The sequence below is a fragment of the Belonocnema kinseyi genome, chromosome 3 (assembly GCF_010883055.1).
Source record: "Belonocnema kinseyi isolate 2016_QV_RU_SX_M_011 chromosome 3, B_treatae_v1, whole genome shotgun sequence".
Taxonomy (NCBI): domain Eukaryota; kingdom Metazoa; phylum Arthropoda; class Insecta; order Hymenoptera; family Cynipidae; genus Belonocnema; species Belonocnema kinseyi.
In genome coordinates this window covers 56,368,415-56,384,816 of record NC_046659.1, presented here as the reverse complement: position 1 = coordinate 56,384,816, position 16,402 = coordinate 56,368,415, and the positions used below count along the sequence as shown (strand labels likewise).

General features: G+C 30.9%; 1 protein-coding gene across 5 annotated transcripts in view; it reads left to right on the top strand.

Annotated features, from left to right (window-relative positions):
- Positions 1 to 16,402, top strand: part of LOC117169422 (protein decapentaplegic) — a 208,222-nt gene that overhangs the window by 58,369 nt on the left and 133,451 nt on the right. For 4 of the 5 annotated variants that reach the window (XM_033355793.1, XM_033355798.1, XM_033355792.1 and 1 more), the window contains exon 2: positions 6,919 to 7,016. The exons of the other annotated variant lie outside the window; for it this stretch is intronic. The gene's annotated coding sequence lies outside the window, so the exon portion shown is untranslated. The remainder of the gene's footprint in view (positions 1 to 6,918; positions 7,017 to 16,402) is intronic. 5 annotated transcript variants of the gene reach the window in all.

Below are 16,402 nucleotides of genomic sequence, written 5' to 3'. Positions count from 1 at the left end.
AACTTTTTTTCTGCTTTTTTGGCATCAACAGAAAAGCATATCAGCAAAAATCGGGCGTATTTTTTAATTAGGTTAATTTTAACGAATTTTCAAAATATACTTAGGGTTGAGTGGGGTGAGTTCCACATGAGATATGGGGATGAACATTTTTTCCTGCTTTTTTGGTATTAACAGAAAACCATATCAGCAAAAATCGGGCGTATTTTTTAATTAGGTTGATTTTATTGGATCTTCAAAATATACTTTAGGGTGAGTGGGGTGAGTTCCACGTGAGATATGGGGATAAAACTTTTTTTCTGCTTTTTTGGCATCAACAGAAAACCATATCAGCAAAAATCGGGCGTATTTTTTAATTAGGTTGATTTTTTTGAATTTTCAAAATATGCTTATGGGTGAGTGGGGTGAGTTCGCCAGAGATATGGGGATGAACATTTTTTCCTGCTTTTTTGTCATCAACAGAAAACCATATAAACAAAAATCGAGCGTATTTTTATATTAGGTTGATTTTAACGAATTTTCAAATTATACTTAGGTGTGAGAGGGGGGAGTTCCACATGAGATATGGGGATGAAACTTTTTTCCTGCTTTTTTGGCATTAGCAGAAAACCATATTAGCAAAAACCTGGTGTAGTTTTCAATTAGGTTAATTTTATTGAATTTTCGGAAAATTTAGGGGAGAGGAGGGTGAGTTCCATATGCGTTGAAGGGTTGAAGCTGCTTGAGGCAGTTCTTAGGATTGTATGCAACTATTTTTTACTGTAAAATGGCAGCTTTCTTAAGTTTGAAAAAAACAATTTTTTTTCGTTATTCGTAAACGTTAGGAACTTCAGACTCATAAATTGAAATGGTTTTATGCTTTATTCTTACAATTTATAGGTAACCTTTTTATTCCTTAACGAATTCAATAATGAATTTAATGTTTCAATTTTGAAAATTTGTTCATAGGGTTTAAACGTATGTTTACTTTTGACCGCTTCAAATTATAAAATGTTTCACGTAAAAAAATAGTAGTCCACATACCTAGCCAGTCAAGTTGAACTTAATACGAGGATGCATAATTTAGCTTTCGTGCCGAAGGTGTTGACGGTAAAACTGCATCCGGGTATAAAACCTTTACTGCCGTGGTGCATACGATACTTTATCTGAAGTAGGCAGAATAAGCGTGAATTTATCTGTCCAAGGAGTGGAATTAAAAAGGCACTTAATTGTTCCGCGTACGCACGCATGTGGGGTGACATTTTGACGCCAAAATCCACTTCGTAGTTTAACTTAGGTTCAAAATGAATTCTTCTCAATTTTTTCTTTCACTTCGCACTCACTTCTTCCTCCTTGCTGTCACTTAACGTGCCACTCGTCGCTATACAGTAAAGTGCTATTTTGCTGCCGCTCCGCGGGCAGGAACCGAGCGCTTATTCTGCCTATTTCAGATAAATTAAATTATTTAATTTGTTTAGATTTTAAATTACCATTTATTTTATTCTTAATACTTTGAAGTTTTTCAATTTTTCAAGGAAAACACTGAAGGAAGTAATGAACAAGATTTTCTCGGGTCTAAAAATTTAATTTAAATTACATTGAAATTATTATACAAATCCTTTTTGAAATAGTGTAATATGCAGGCATTTTTAAATGAAAATATTTCAATTTGCAAAGATTTTAAGTTAAGATATTTTATTTAAAAATGAATTTCAAATTGAATGTCAGATTTAATCGTCGATTAGATTGTAAAATCCTTTAATTTTTGAAACCTTACTTGTACATGCTTCCTATTCTAAATTAATATTCTAATATTTCAAAGAATTCCAGTTTTAATTATTTAATTTGCATTTCAGTCTTGAATAATTAAAATTAAAATTTTGGTATGGCTTGAATTTTAAAATTGGAAATCCCGGGAAGCCTAGAAACTTTTGAGTCTTGGAGACTCATTTAAATTCAAAACAATTTCGATTTTTCGTATTTTCGTATCCTCATTTTTTTAACTTAGAAGTTTGAAATATATATACATTAAATTGTTCATTATACATATACATATATGGTTTGGCATAGCTAGTACATGGTGGATCTAAATCTCCTATTATTTTATCCATCTCAAAATCGAGGAATATGTATCTCGGAACACGTAGTAAAATTTTAAGAAAGTTACAAATAATTTCAACTCTCATGAACTATCCTTGAATTGAGAAAAGAGCGCCACCAATGCATAAAATTTTATGATCTCATTTTGTGTTATTTTATCCTGGCTTTAAATCGAAGAATAAGTATACTTTGGGAAATTCAGGTGTGTTTAAAGCAACTTAAGAGCCATTACAGCCCTTGTAAACTATCACTATATTGAGAAAAAAAGCAGCTTAAATGAATAAAATTGTTATAATTTTATTTCCTGGCATTTTATCCTAATCTAAATTGAAACAGAATCATTTCGAAACATATAAATATAGGGTGTTTTTTTGTCTTAAGACATCGAAATATTTCAAGAAATATGTATCCTAAGTAATAAATGTTTGTAATAAAAACTTTTTCCCCAGTAGTCGCACCGGAACTTGCGACTTACACGTTCGTTCAGAAAAATCTAAGCATATTTCTTGATATAATTTGATATCTCAAGATAATAAAAATATCCGGTATTTTGTAAGAAATATACGGACTATTACAATCCTCAAATTTGACCCTTGGATAGAGAAAAAGTCATTCGCAGTTCATGAAAACATTATATTCCCTTTTCCTGCCATTTTATCCTAATCTTAATTGAAGCAAATGTATTTTGAAATATATAAATATATTTTGAGAAATTTACGAACCATTAAATTCCTTGAAAACTGCCTTTACATCGAGAAAAAGGCACCCTAATGCATAAAATATAATTTTATTTCCTATTGCCTCTTCCTTCTCGAAAATGAAGACTGAGTAACTATATACCGGTAGTTATGTTTTGGGTTTTCTCAACCAAAAAATTATTTTTCCTCAATACATATTTAAATTTGACTCCAATGATTAGTTATCATACATTTTTATAATTAGTTTTATGTAAAATTTGACTTTGTTGCTTTACATCAAATCTCCACACCTTGAGACGTCCTGAGTCAGATACAATTTGATTTCAAATATGTCTCTCTGTCTGCAGGGTATCGTACTATATAGAAAGTCTGTAGTATTTTGTAAGGGGTTTTATTGATCAAAAAATGTTCTTCTCCAAAAAACACATTGTTGCTTTTAAGAAGGCCTACAAAGTCACGTTGAACCTTTTTCTGATGCAACTCACGCCTTTCTTTTAAACAGCAAAACTTCTATTAAAAAATCGAAAATTCAAACTTTTATCCAAACAACTTGATATATAAAGAAAATCTACAAAAGAAATGCGTGTTTTCAGAAAGACCTGTAAAGTCGCATTTTTTTAAATAGAAAAATCTTACAGTAATTAGAATGTTAATTATTATACATATTTTATCAAATAATTTTAATGAAGCATGGGTCAGAATCAGATTGAAAAATATTTACACGGGTGTGAATACTGTTTACATATACAAGAAATAAGATTACATAATTTATTGAACAATTATAGAAATACATACAAGAAATCTAGCGCAAGCTAGTATTTATAATGAGAAAGTGTTCCTTACGCTTACGGCAGATGGAGCCATAAGTAAATTAATTTTCGTTTTAATCTTAAATCAATACAAGTTTACAATATTTTTAAATGTAGGGGTTTCGAAGGTTTTGTAATATTTTCAAGTAAGCTTCTGTACATAAAGAATTCTCTAGAGAGATAGCTCTGGTTAGATTAATTTTATTTTTAATGTAAAATATGGGTTTTTTCGAAAAAATTTCAAGCTGTCCAACTAAATAAATGAAACTTTGAATAAAAAATATGGTAAACATCTGATATTTTTCGAAATTTGAGGACTCATGTCCTTCCTAATTTAAAAAAAATCGTTCTCACGGCTACTTTTTACTCCTAAGAGGTAAGTATGGGATCGTTCGTACAATTTAAATGTTATGCAATGAAGTTTTGAACAGTGATATTCAAATCCCTATTGATGAGAGGGTCACATTACACTGGCACAAACCTTATTGCGTAACTTTTAAACGAGTACTATATAATTCTATTTTAAAACCAAAAACTTTGTAACTTCTCCAATTTTAACAAATATACATTTTTTATTATAAATTTGTAATTGTTGAAAATTTCATCTATTCTATCTGAAAGCTTTGAAAATTCACGAGAAAAAGTTATTTGAAATTAAAAATAAAATCAATGTAACCGGAGTTGTCGATTTTCCAAGCCAGCCGGACACGCACACGAATAAAAATGGATAGTCAAACTTGGAGTGTCTACATTTAGATGGTCAGTTTGATTTTCTAGATAGTACCAAGTACCATTCACAATTTTTTCTTCATAGAAATTCTATAATTTTATAGTCCGTTTGAATATCCACATGGGTATGAGATTCACATTCAGGATAATCAAATTAAAACTCCAGAGTGTCAGTCAGAAGTGGCTGCGTCACAAACTCAACCGAACGCTGAGCGAGCACACCCGAAATCCATTTTCGGAGCGACTGTCGTATGACATGTTTGCCGTGTTACACACAAAATTTTAAATTAATTTAAGACATTTGTTGATATTTTGAACATGTGTGGACTGTGGAGATTGGAGAGTGTATAAAAGGTGGAGAACATGTTTGAGATTGAATTAAGGGCATGTGATATTTAGAAAATTATCGAGTTTGCCAGTGTTAGGTTCCCACGGCCTTTTTTCGTACAATAATAAAGATTGTGTCTTAAAAATTTGGGAAATGATAGCCAACGCGCTAACGGGCGTCTCCGCACTCTTTTTTTGTGATTTTATTCAGAACAATTTTAATTTGAATAAATTTGATGTGTTTGTATTTTGAGGTTATGTGTGTTACAATTATCTCCTATAATTATTTTTGAATGCTACCGATATCATCGGTACGACAGAGACCTACATTATCGGAATGACGAAGAGCTGAAAAACGATCCTAACCTCAAAATAATGCACATGCATAAAATTGTTATTTAGCAAAATAAATTTTTTTGTTATCCCTAAAAAAAGAGTCCGGGGTCGTCAGTTATAATATTTTATAGCATCTCCGAATTCAGTTTTCAAAAATTTTGATTTTTGTGGAAAAACATCCAAGGGAACTGAACTCAATTCACCACACGACGAAGCATCACATGCCCTTAAGTGGTTTGGCTGAAAACGTGCTCAAAATTTCTTAATTCGTTAGTAAAGAAACAAGACTTGCGAGATTTGTAATGCGCATTTATATATTTTTATGAGTTTTCCAGCGTTAAAAATGTTGCAATTCAGTGCATTGATGCCGTTTATTCAGCCTCTCGTGCTTAAAGTAATATGTTGTCAAAGTTTTTGTGCATATGCAATCAACCCAGGCGGAAAAATTATAAATAGTGTATATATAGTGTTAAGTTTTATATATAATATTCATTTTTTTATACAAAAAAATGTATAAAACAAATAAATATGTGACGTGCGCCGAAGAAAGGGGGCCCCCACGAAACGTTGGAAAAGGGTAGGTTTTTGACAAAATTATTTTTGGGACCTGTCAAAGGGGTGTTTCTGGCCTCTATTCTGCAATTGCACCTAATTATTAAATAAATAATTTAAATCGATTACCATTTTTCTTCGCGTAATATTTCCTTTTTTCACGTTGCAGACTACTTTACAACTTTTTACCATGATGGGGAATTACATTTTTTATTAACATTTAAAATTTTTCATAAAGATGAAACTTAGAATCTTTTTCTTTAAAAAAACAGGAAAAAGTTGTTTTTGGGACCTTAAAATTAGTAGTGTCAACAAAATATTCACCCTTCGAACTTAGAAATATTAATCGTTGATCCGTGAGGGAAACTGAGCTTGGCCCTCACCGGGGACCCTCATGGAACATACAAATGGTGAAAGTTCGAATTTCAGAAAAGTGTCATACAATTTTTGACAGAAATTTATTGTTTGTAAGTCTGAACTCATGAAACCTTAAAATTTCTGGTGTCAAAAAAATATATGTCCTTTAGACTTCGAAATTTTAATCGTTGATCCGTGAGGGCAAGCGAGCTGGGCCCCATGCGAGGGCCCCTATGGAACAACCATATTGGAACACCCATACGGGCCCCCGCCAGGGGCCCTCACCCTAAGAGGTCTCAACGAGGCTTTTTCCACACGGGTTGATGGATTCGATATAAATTTTTTTTCAAGTTTCATTTAATAATTTGAATGTCTGTCTCGTATCTCTTACTTTCATGAATATATATGTTTACGCAGAAAAAGGACAACAGTTAATAAAGTTGACCCTCTGATATGATTAAGTTAACACTCAGAGATAATCTAGCTAAAATTTCTGGGATAATCAGGTTCAAATTTCAGGATCGTCAACATTACAATCTGAAATAGTGAAGCTAATCGTCAAATTTTGACACGCCGCATATGGTATGCTTCACCAACTAGGCGGCTGTCCCATATTTAAAGCTGACATATAATCACCCCGACACTGTATAGAATCTCTAGATGTTCAGGCTTACTATCCATTTTTCTCCGTATATTTCAAGCAAAGAGTCTACCTGTGCGTGAATGATAATCACAAAGCACATTGGCAAAACCTTTTGCACATTATCTTGGATCGATATATACTAAAACATACAGGAATCTCACGAAAGTCGAAACTTTTTTTCCGCGTCCTCAGCCGAGGACCGAAACTAGCTGAGCGCGAAAATATCCGAGAGCTTGATCCGACAGACGTTCTCAAATCTGTGATCAATGTGAATGTTCTCGCACGGCGGGCAGCTTAAAAACAATTGTTTTTAGCGTTAAATATATATTTTGATTTCATAAAAATTAAAAAAAAAAGTTTAAAAAAGCATTAAAAGATTTGTTTATTACAGATGATGGAATAATTGTTGATCTATCCGACCAACAATGACCGAGGATGGTTACTGGAATTAAAAACAGGATCAGAACTGCAGGAGATTATATTTACCAGGTATCACGAATCCATCATATAATATTAATTTTCGGAATTGTTTTCACAAGTTTGACTGATTGAATTAGATTTTGTTTTTAATCTTTGAGGATCAAAGAATTATACATTCGAATCTTTGACATTTTAAAATTCAAAATGCAAAAATATTTGAAAAGCTTTTAATTTTGTATTGAATATTAAAATAATTTAAAAATTAAGCCTGTCCATAATTCTGCTAAACAATTATAAGTAGGTAAACTGATGAATGGTTGCAAATATTCTCTTAATCGTGGATCGAATGCTGTTTAATCACGAACTGACTTCCCTCGAAAACTTCTTTTGCTATCTTTATTCTTTATTTTTTTTCTTCTTTATCTTTTTATTCCTTTTCCTTCTTCTCCTCTCGTGTTCTTTATATCTGAACCTATGCTGAAACTGGTCTCCTAAGCACATCGAAGTAATGACAATGTTTTTGGCCAACGTTGACTTAATGCGTAGGCCTGCAGTCTAGAATCTGAGCTTCTCGAATCTTGTTGGATCCTTTGGTCGATCAGAACCTTCCAATTACGAGACGATTGCTATGATCTGCGCTTCGCGGATTAGGTTTTTCAAATCTCGAGAGAAGCGAGTTCCAAGAACCGTGATTCGTCTTCGCTTGTGGCGTATGGGTTCTTAACACATTTCTCTGACCAGATATTTGGAATGCTGGGGAGACTGGTAATACTAACTGCTCCGAGTCGAAAGAATGCGACAGGTTTTCAGGAACAAAAGAGTAGAAAACGATTGACATTCGGTGAATGGTCCTTGTATGCCTTCCAGAGGCTTTCTGATTCAATCTTTTGAATTGAAACTTTTAAATGGCAAGTTTTAATTTAATATCAATTTTGAATGAGAGTCTATCTATGTTTAATGACCTGATCTCGTCGATGTTTGTGTTGCGGTTTAGTGTCCTCTATAATTATAATCTCTTATTCCTTTCAAAAATTTTGCTTCATTTTATTGTGTAGAAAAACAATAAACCGTTTATTCGTCTTTCAAAATATTTCTCGTTCTGAGAGAGTAGTCTCTGTTTTTTGATATTTTATATAATTAAAAATAAAACGTGTCCATCTATCAGGCTCTTTGTATTAGAAGAATTTATACAAATTTATCTTCGTTTTATTGTATACAGCAAGACAAAAATATTTGCCTTTCAAAATATTTCATGTTGTGAGAGAGTAGTCTTTATTCTAATAAATTTAATCTAATATGAAAACAAAACATCTAACGTCTAACATTTAAGGATCATTGCCATAAAGTGAGAAATTTTATTTCAGCATTCGTTTTTGAAAAATCTGGGAAATATTACATTTTTGCTGTAAAAATAAAAAACAGAGACATTAAGCTCTATACTAGTTTTAAAATTCGAACAGCCGGCGTGGATCTACAAGGTGGTGAAACCGTTTACGCCACTCCTCCCCATAATTTTCTGACTTACCTTCAACTTGGGCATATTAGATGCAGAAATTTTAAAACATTTTGCGGCATTACGAGAAAAAAAAATTTCATTTGGGCGTCCGCATGAAAAGAGCTCGTATGGTAGGTATTTAATTACACTAAGGGTCATATCGCTGGATGAATTCCCAGAATTTTAAGCTAAAGAAGAACCCTTTAGGTTGAAAAACGAGTTGCCGGGGCATTTTTGGAACTGGAAGTTCGAGAAACCACATTTTAAGGAAAATGCATCTGAGGTTTGCGAGTGCCATAAGCGCACGTGTTATACTTTCTTCTTACATAAAATACACCTCCTTTTGGTTGCTTTCGGAAGACGAGTGTACTGTAAATAAATTGTGTATATAGGTCCTAGTATCATCCTCTTCTCAAATCCGAAAATAACTGTTCTAAACCTGTCTTGGAAAAACACGAATATCTCCTAAACTAGAAACGGCGATGAGGGCCCTTTTCTTGCGGACGCCCACATATGTTAATATTATAAAAATAAAGGCATTTTCGCAACAGCTCAAAAAACAGGTGCGTGTATATCCTTTGGTAGTGTACTTTATTCTGATAATACCTTAAAATCCAAACTTTTTTTTTTATTATTCTTTCATATTTGAACAAAACTTTAATTGTATAAAATGTAGTCTATGTGTAGTAGTGGACTTAACATCCAAGATTTTAGACATCATCAGAATGCAGGAAAACGCCTTTATATGCAAACTTGTCAAAAAAAGGTTGATTATTAATATTTTGGTCACAAGATATTAATAATAATGCTGTAAATTGTTTGGATAGATTAAAATAATTCATAAAAGTGCTAATCGTAGTATACTTGCATGTATCTTTTAATATTCACAGAAAGTAAACTTTAACATGTGTCCGCTGATACACTCGTTGACCGAAACTAAGCAGCCCTTTCACCTAGGGTTTTCTCGACTATAAATTATAAAGAACTATACTTGCCTCGAAAATTAAAATGTATCATCAAATAATAAAAAAAAATATAACACGATAATAAAATGTAATAAAACGAGAGTATACCATTTTCTACAATATTTTTTCACATTTCTTAACTTTATATTTTTAACAAGAATTCTGAAAATTGAAACCCTTTAATAAAGGTTTTAGATATTTTTACTTCTTGCTTAATCTGTCGTAAAATTTACAAAGGATATCACCAAACCTGAGGGTCTTTAGAAATATTGCAGAGCCCGTTAAACTTAAAAAATGCTGAATAATTTTGAGGGTGGTAGTAACCTCAAAAAGTTCGAAAAACTTTGTTTTCGTGGACATCTTTCTACAGAATGATGACAAAAATAATCAAAATATGAATATAATTATTCCGATATTGGAATCTATAACATTACCTAATATGCAATCGTTCATTGTAATTATACTATACTTTCGAATTTGTTAAAAATTAATATTACGTAACAGTGTCGACTATCCCATAACCCCTTTCATGTAACAGATCGTAAAATTTTTTCGAACACTCTACCACAACAAAAAGTTGTTACAGTTACGTAACGTATGGATGGCCCTTTAGACTGGGAAAGTTTCCTTATAATATTCAACGGGTAAGTTTCCAGTGCCAGTGAAGAAAAAAATTTTCGTACCACTTTTGACTTAAACAAAAATGAAGTGTAGCCCTCCATAGGGGCATCAGTGTTATTTGTTCGAAAACAGTATTATTGATTTGAAATATTAGATACGTTGTAATATACATCGAGCTTCACGAGAGTAAGACGATACGAGATTTTACTCAACTCTCGATCGCGATCTCATAAGAGATAGAAAATTAGACTCGTCTCGATCTCAAACCAAGAAACTCTCGTCTCGTATCGAGACTCGACGAGAATCTTTTTTTTTCAGTGTGTTATAAACATTATTGTATCGATTCTCAGAATTATAGTTTTCACTATGCAATCAAAATCAAACAATTTCGATCGAAATTAATAATAACCCCCTTAAATATTAGGATTCTAGATTACAATTGAGCGGCTGAAAGTAAAAACGGGATATATAAAATTTGGGAGTAAAAATGGAACATAAATTTTTCGGAATAAAAAGGGAACAAACAAATCTTCCGAGTAAAAACGGAACAAAATTTCTTCCGTGTAAAAATGAGACATACTGATTCTCCGAGTAAAAACTCAAAGTCCAAAATCAAAAACAATAACAAAAAAGCAAAATACAATAGTTTACAAAAATAAAAAAACTGTGTAATGCTAAAGAAATATGCGTAGCATAGTTAAGCAAAGGATACAAATGATGAACAATGTAAAAAAATGTTTTAAAAATCAATGTTGATGCCTGAGAGTGTTTTTAAAACTTGCATTAGAAGAAGTATCACAAAATTATTTAATTTAGAAAAACCTCGAGCGGTAAAGTTACTCCGTATCGTAAAAAGAAGTTGTCTAAAGATGCGATAATACAGTAATGTGTATTTTGCAACAACTCGTATAATTTAACGTACGACCGAGCTCCCTAAACCATTGATTTCAAATAGACATACAGGCAAAAAATTAGTCCGTGTAGGCGACAAGCATATAACGCGTTTGTTTCAACAATTAAAATATATGTTAAATTACAAATTTTACTGTTCATCTTCATGAACGGTATCATTTATTCGAAAAATAATGCATCTTCAGGATTGACAGGGGAAAAATTGTTTCAACAAATAATAATTTTTATTAAACTGAAAATTAGTTTTATAATACTTTGCCTTGAATGTGACAAGAATCTTGTCTCTTAATTCGAATCAGTGGAATTTCACTGTAAATCAGTGAGATTCTTATATCTATCACTTTCCGGGCACAATACAAGGGGGTTGGTTCTAGATAAAAATTTTACATAAATAATAATAAATAAACAATAAATAGCAAATAATGAATAATCATAAATACAGGTATAAAATTCATGTTGTCAAAGATTTCGCAAAGATTTGTAAGGATTTCAAAAAGATTTGACTAAGATTCTAATGTTTTCTTAAAGATTTCAAAAATTTCACAAAGTTTGCAAATATGTTGGGTAGATTTAAAAGATTTTACAAAGGCTTCATTGGTTTTCCAAAAATTTCACAAAGACATCAATTATTTCATAAAAACTTCCGATATATTTCAAATATTGTACAAAGATTTCAATAATCTCGCAACAATTTTAATAATTGCAGAAATATTTCAAAAATTTTACAAATATTGTGGAAACATGTCTATTACAAATATTTCGCAAACATTTTGGATAGGTTTAAAAGATTTCCCAAAGAAATCAGTGATTTCCCAAAGATTACAAAAATTTCACAAATATTAGCAAATATTTCAAGCTATTAAAAATATTTCCAAAAAATTAACAAAGATTTTCGATACATTTAAAAGATTTCGCAAATGGATGAATTAATTGTCAATAATTGAACAAAGATTAAAAAAATTTCACGAATAATTCAAAAATATTTTTAAAGGCTTTTAATGATTTCCCAAAGATGTCAAAGATTTCGTAAAGATTTTAAATATCTCGCAAAGATTTCGGATAGATTAATAAAATTTCAACGATTTTTCAAATATTTCACCGAGATTACAATCCTTTTTTAAATATGAAAAAAATTATATCCCAATGATTTCACAAAGATTTTAATAATTTCACAAATGTTTCAAAAATATTTCAAAGACTTTCAAAGATATCAGAAAGGTTTCACAAAGACTTCAATGATTTCGCAAAGATTTCAACGATTTCAAAAATATATCACTCACTTCGAAAATATTTTAAAAGGATTTCAATGATTTTTCAAAGATTTGGTAAAGATTTTTAATATTTTGCAAAGATTTCAATTATTTTTACAAATATTACCAAATATTTCTAAGAAATTAAAAAAATTTCGCAAAGATTTCGGATAGATTAAAAAGATTCACAAAGGCATAAGTGATTTCCCAATGTTTTCACAAAAAATTTCATTCTTTTACAAATTATTCAAAAATTTAAACTATTTAACAAATATTATCAAATAATTTAAAACTTTTCTAAAGATTTCAATGATTTTCTAAAGATTTTACAAATATTTCAAATATTTCGCAAAGGTTTCGGATAGTTTAAAAATATTTTTTTTGTAAAGATCTCAAATATTTCGTAAATATTTCAGATAGATTAAAAAAATTTAACAAAGACGTTAATGGCTTTAAACAAAAAATGATTTTGCAAAGATTTTCAACGATTTCACGAAGATTTCAATGTTTTTCCAAAGAAATAACAAAGGTTTTAAAGGTTTCGTAAATATTTCTAATAGATTTAAAGGATTTTACGGGTGATTCTCAAAAAGTTGCCCATTTTGTGTCCAAGCTCTGCAATCAATGATAAGGAAGAGATTGGCAATGCAAAAAATTCTCATATTAGGAGCTCAACATGAAGAAAAATCTCCCTCATTTTGATGGATCTTAATTATTTCTAATTGTAGCTAAAAATAAAAAACCATAAAAAATGTTGTGTCAGTACAAGTTTTCTCGGATTTTAGCAACATTAATCTACTAATACCGTAATTTATTTCTCTGCAACCTAAATTATATCATTAGTATGAATAATAATATAAAAAAATACATTTTATAACTTCGATTATTGTTATATCGATTATTACAAAAAATTTCAAAGTTGTCCTTTGTTTTCATGTCCTATCGGCCCCACGCATATATAATTGGTTTTCATATAAGAAAAAATATTTAAATCAATGTAAATTTGGGTGAGATATTTTACTCGGATGGTTCTTTACTCAATTTCACCCGCAGAGAATTAAATAGTGAATTTGGCTTTCCAAAAAATTAGTTAAACTGTGCTCACAGACACGTGTACCTTAATTATATGTCCTGTCGGTCCTATCTAAAACTGCACAATTATTTCAGAAATATAAAAAAATAAAGCCAGATTTGAATTCAGTGAGTGAAAATGGACATGTATTGAGCTTTAATAAATTTATGAGGTTATTTTTTATACGCACAAACATGAAATATTATTAAATTTTTCGTGCGCGAGATGTCCTGTCGGTCCCAGTCTCGAGTTTCGAGGTTATTTGTACTGTCAGTGACGGAACGTGGAGTGCTTGGCATTCCTCGGATTTCAAATACACGACGGTACAATGGATAATTAATTGTCATTGTTATTATGGAATTAAAAAAGTTATTTCGACTCAAGGTAAAGGTTGTTATTGAGATCAGTGATGTTTATTTAAATAAATAATGGTATATCCTATTTTCTACTTTCTCATCATTTATGATTGAGAAAGTATTAGAATTGTCGGAAATTTGACATCACAGTTTTTCAACGGATCTCCACGTTTCGAGACCCTCTGAATCCGAAAATCAGGTTTTCACGATGGCGTCTGTCTGTCTTTCCGTCCGGCCGTCCGTCCGTAAACACGATAACTCTCGAAAAAATGAACTAATCAAATCCATATTTGGCGCACTTTTTTTAGGTCCTAAAAGAAAGGACGAGTTCGTTAACCAGCCATTTTTGATAAAAATTCCAAAAGTGAGCGCATTTTTAAAATTTTTTAGACCACTTTTTTCTGAATTTGAAAATTCTATGTATGGATATTTATAGTATTAAAAAGAACAAACAGTTTATGCTCATGACTTTTTTCGATAAAAAGAAAATTCTCAGAGATATAGCGTTTTCAAAATTTTTTAAATCAACCGAAAATAAAAATTTTAAGCCGAAAAACACACGATATGAAAAAAATTCAAGAGAAGAAAAACATTTTTTTTTCAAAGACCTACAAGCTTATCATGACAAATTTTTAGATTTTCTTCAAAAATTCAAATTTTGATTGCACAAAAAAATAATGAAAAATAAAAAATGTCATTTTGTAGACAAACTATGTAGGATACGGAAAAAGACAAATTAACAAAAATTGTTATCCCAAAAAAGATCTACAATTTCGTTAAGAATCACTTCTTGATAGGACGCGTACCTTTTGTTTTATTCGTGAAAAATAACGTTGAAAAAATAATAATAAAAAAAATGTGTGGAAAAACGACGAAAGTTATGAGAAAAAAATTCAACAAAACCTGTTTAGAAATGTCTATCGGAAATCGAGCGCAAAGCGCGAGTGTCACGATGAGAATGTGTGCGTCAAAGCTTGCAGAGCTTTGAGAAACTTAATCTTTGACTATACTTAATTAAGTAGACAATTCAGAATAGGAAGAGGCATATAAATACTGCCATCTAAAAGAGATCTTTTTGATAACGGTTTTTTTTTAAGCATTCCAAATGCAAAGAATAAATATCCGAGCGCGAAGCGCGAGGCAACCCATTATCGAGCGCAAAGCGCGAGATTGAACTGTCGCGCGCCTTAGGCGCGCTCAAACTTGCAAGCGAAGCGAGCCACGCGCGTAGCGCACGACGAGACTGTGGCCGCAACGCGGGCAGATTTTTTCTTAATAAATTCCAGAAAAGCAACAGAAAGTGAATGACAAGGTAGTACAACATTGTATTTTATTAAATTTGTTTTGAATTTTATGTGAATTGACTGAGAACTAATTAGTTTGCACGATTTCACTACGTTCAAAATATGTGAGTCATTCCCAACATTGTTATAATTTAATAAATTAATTTATGGATTTTTTCGCGTCCACGCTTATTTTCCATTGTCTGATAGTTAGTACTATAAGATAAAAAAATTTCAGTCAATTCGAACAGCTTTTTTCTCAGAAACTACACTCCCCAAAGTGGCCAACTTCTTGAGAAACACCCTTACAGACTTCAACAATTTCGCAAAGATTTCAACAATTTATAAATTTTACCAAGTACTTCGAAAATATTTTCAAGAGATTTCAATGATTTTCTAAAGATTTTAAATATTTCGCAAAGATATCATCAAGATTTTAATTATTTTTACAAATATTACCAAATACTTCAAAAAAATTTCAAAGATTTCGGATAGGTTTAAAAGATTTCAGAAATGCTTAAATGATTTCCTAATGATTTCACAAAAATTCCAATAGTATACAAATGATTAAAAAATATATTTAAAAGATTTCCAAATATTCCGGGAAGACTTCTCAAATATTTCAATGATTTCCGAACGACTTAAAAATTATCGTTAAGATTTAAACATATTAACAAATATTATCAAATAATTTTAAAATATTGTTAATAGTTTAAAAAGATTTCACAAAGACTTAAACGATTTTCGAAAGATTTGTACGATTTCAAAAATATAACAAATATTTGCAAAATATTCTAAATATTTTATACAGATTGCAATAAATTCATAAAGATTTCGAATATTTCACAAAGATCTCAAATATTTCGTAAACCTTTCGGATAGATTAAAAGTTTTAACAAAGACTTCAATGACTTTTCAGAAAAAAAAGAATGAATTCGCAAAGATTCTCAATGATTTCTTAAAGATTTCGCAAAGACGTCAATTAGTTCACAAAGATTTTGGTGGATTTTTTAGAAAAATTCAAACTATCTGATGAATTTGCTCATTCTATTTCAGAGGGGGGCAAATCAATAATTAGCCTCTCCCTGGGTGATTTCTGAGGATGGCAAAGACGACTTTTAACAAACTTTTTCAGCATTAACGAATATTATACGGTGAAATTAAAGCTGTGAAGTACTTCGAAACTAATTTTCAGTTTTTTAAGCAATTATCATTGTCTTAGACAATTTTTTCCCCTGTCAACCCTGAAAGTGTATTATTTTTCGAACGAATGATACCGTTTATGAAGGTTATAGGTAATATTTTTTATTTAACACATTTTGAAAGTTAATGGACGCTGAGAGAAACTTTTTTGATGTTGAAAAGTTAGTACTTTTTTACTTATTATTTTTATTTAAAGACAATTGTGGGTCCGGATGCTATAAGGGCACATAAAATTTTTTCGGGCGAAAACGAAGTCCCCTGGAGGCTTTAGAAAAAATTTTCGAATTTTAATTTTCAA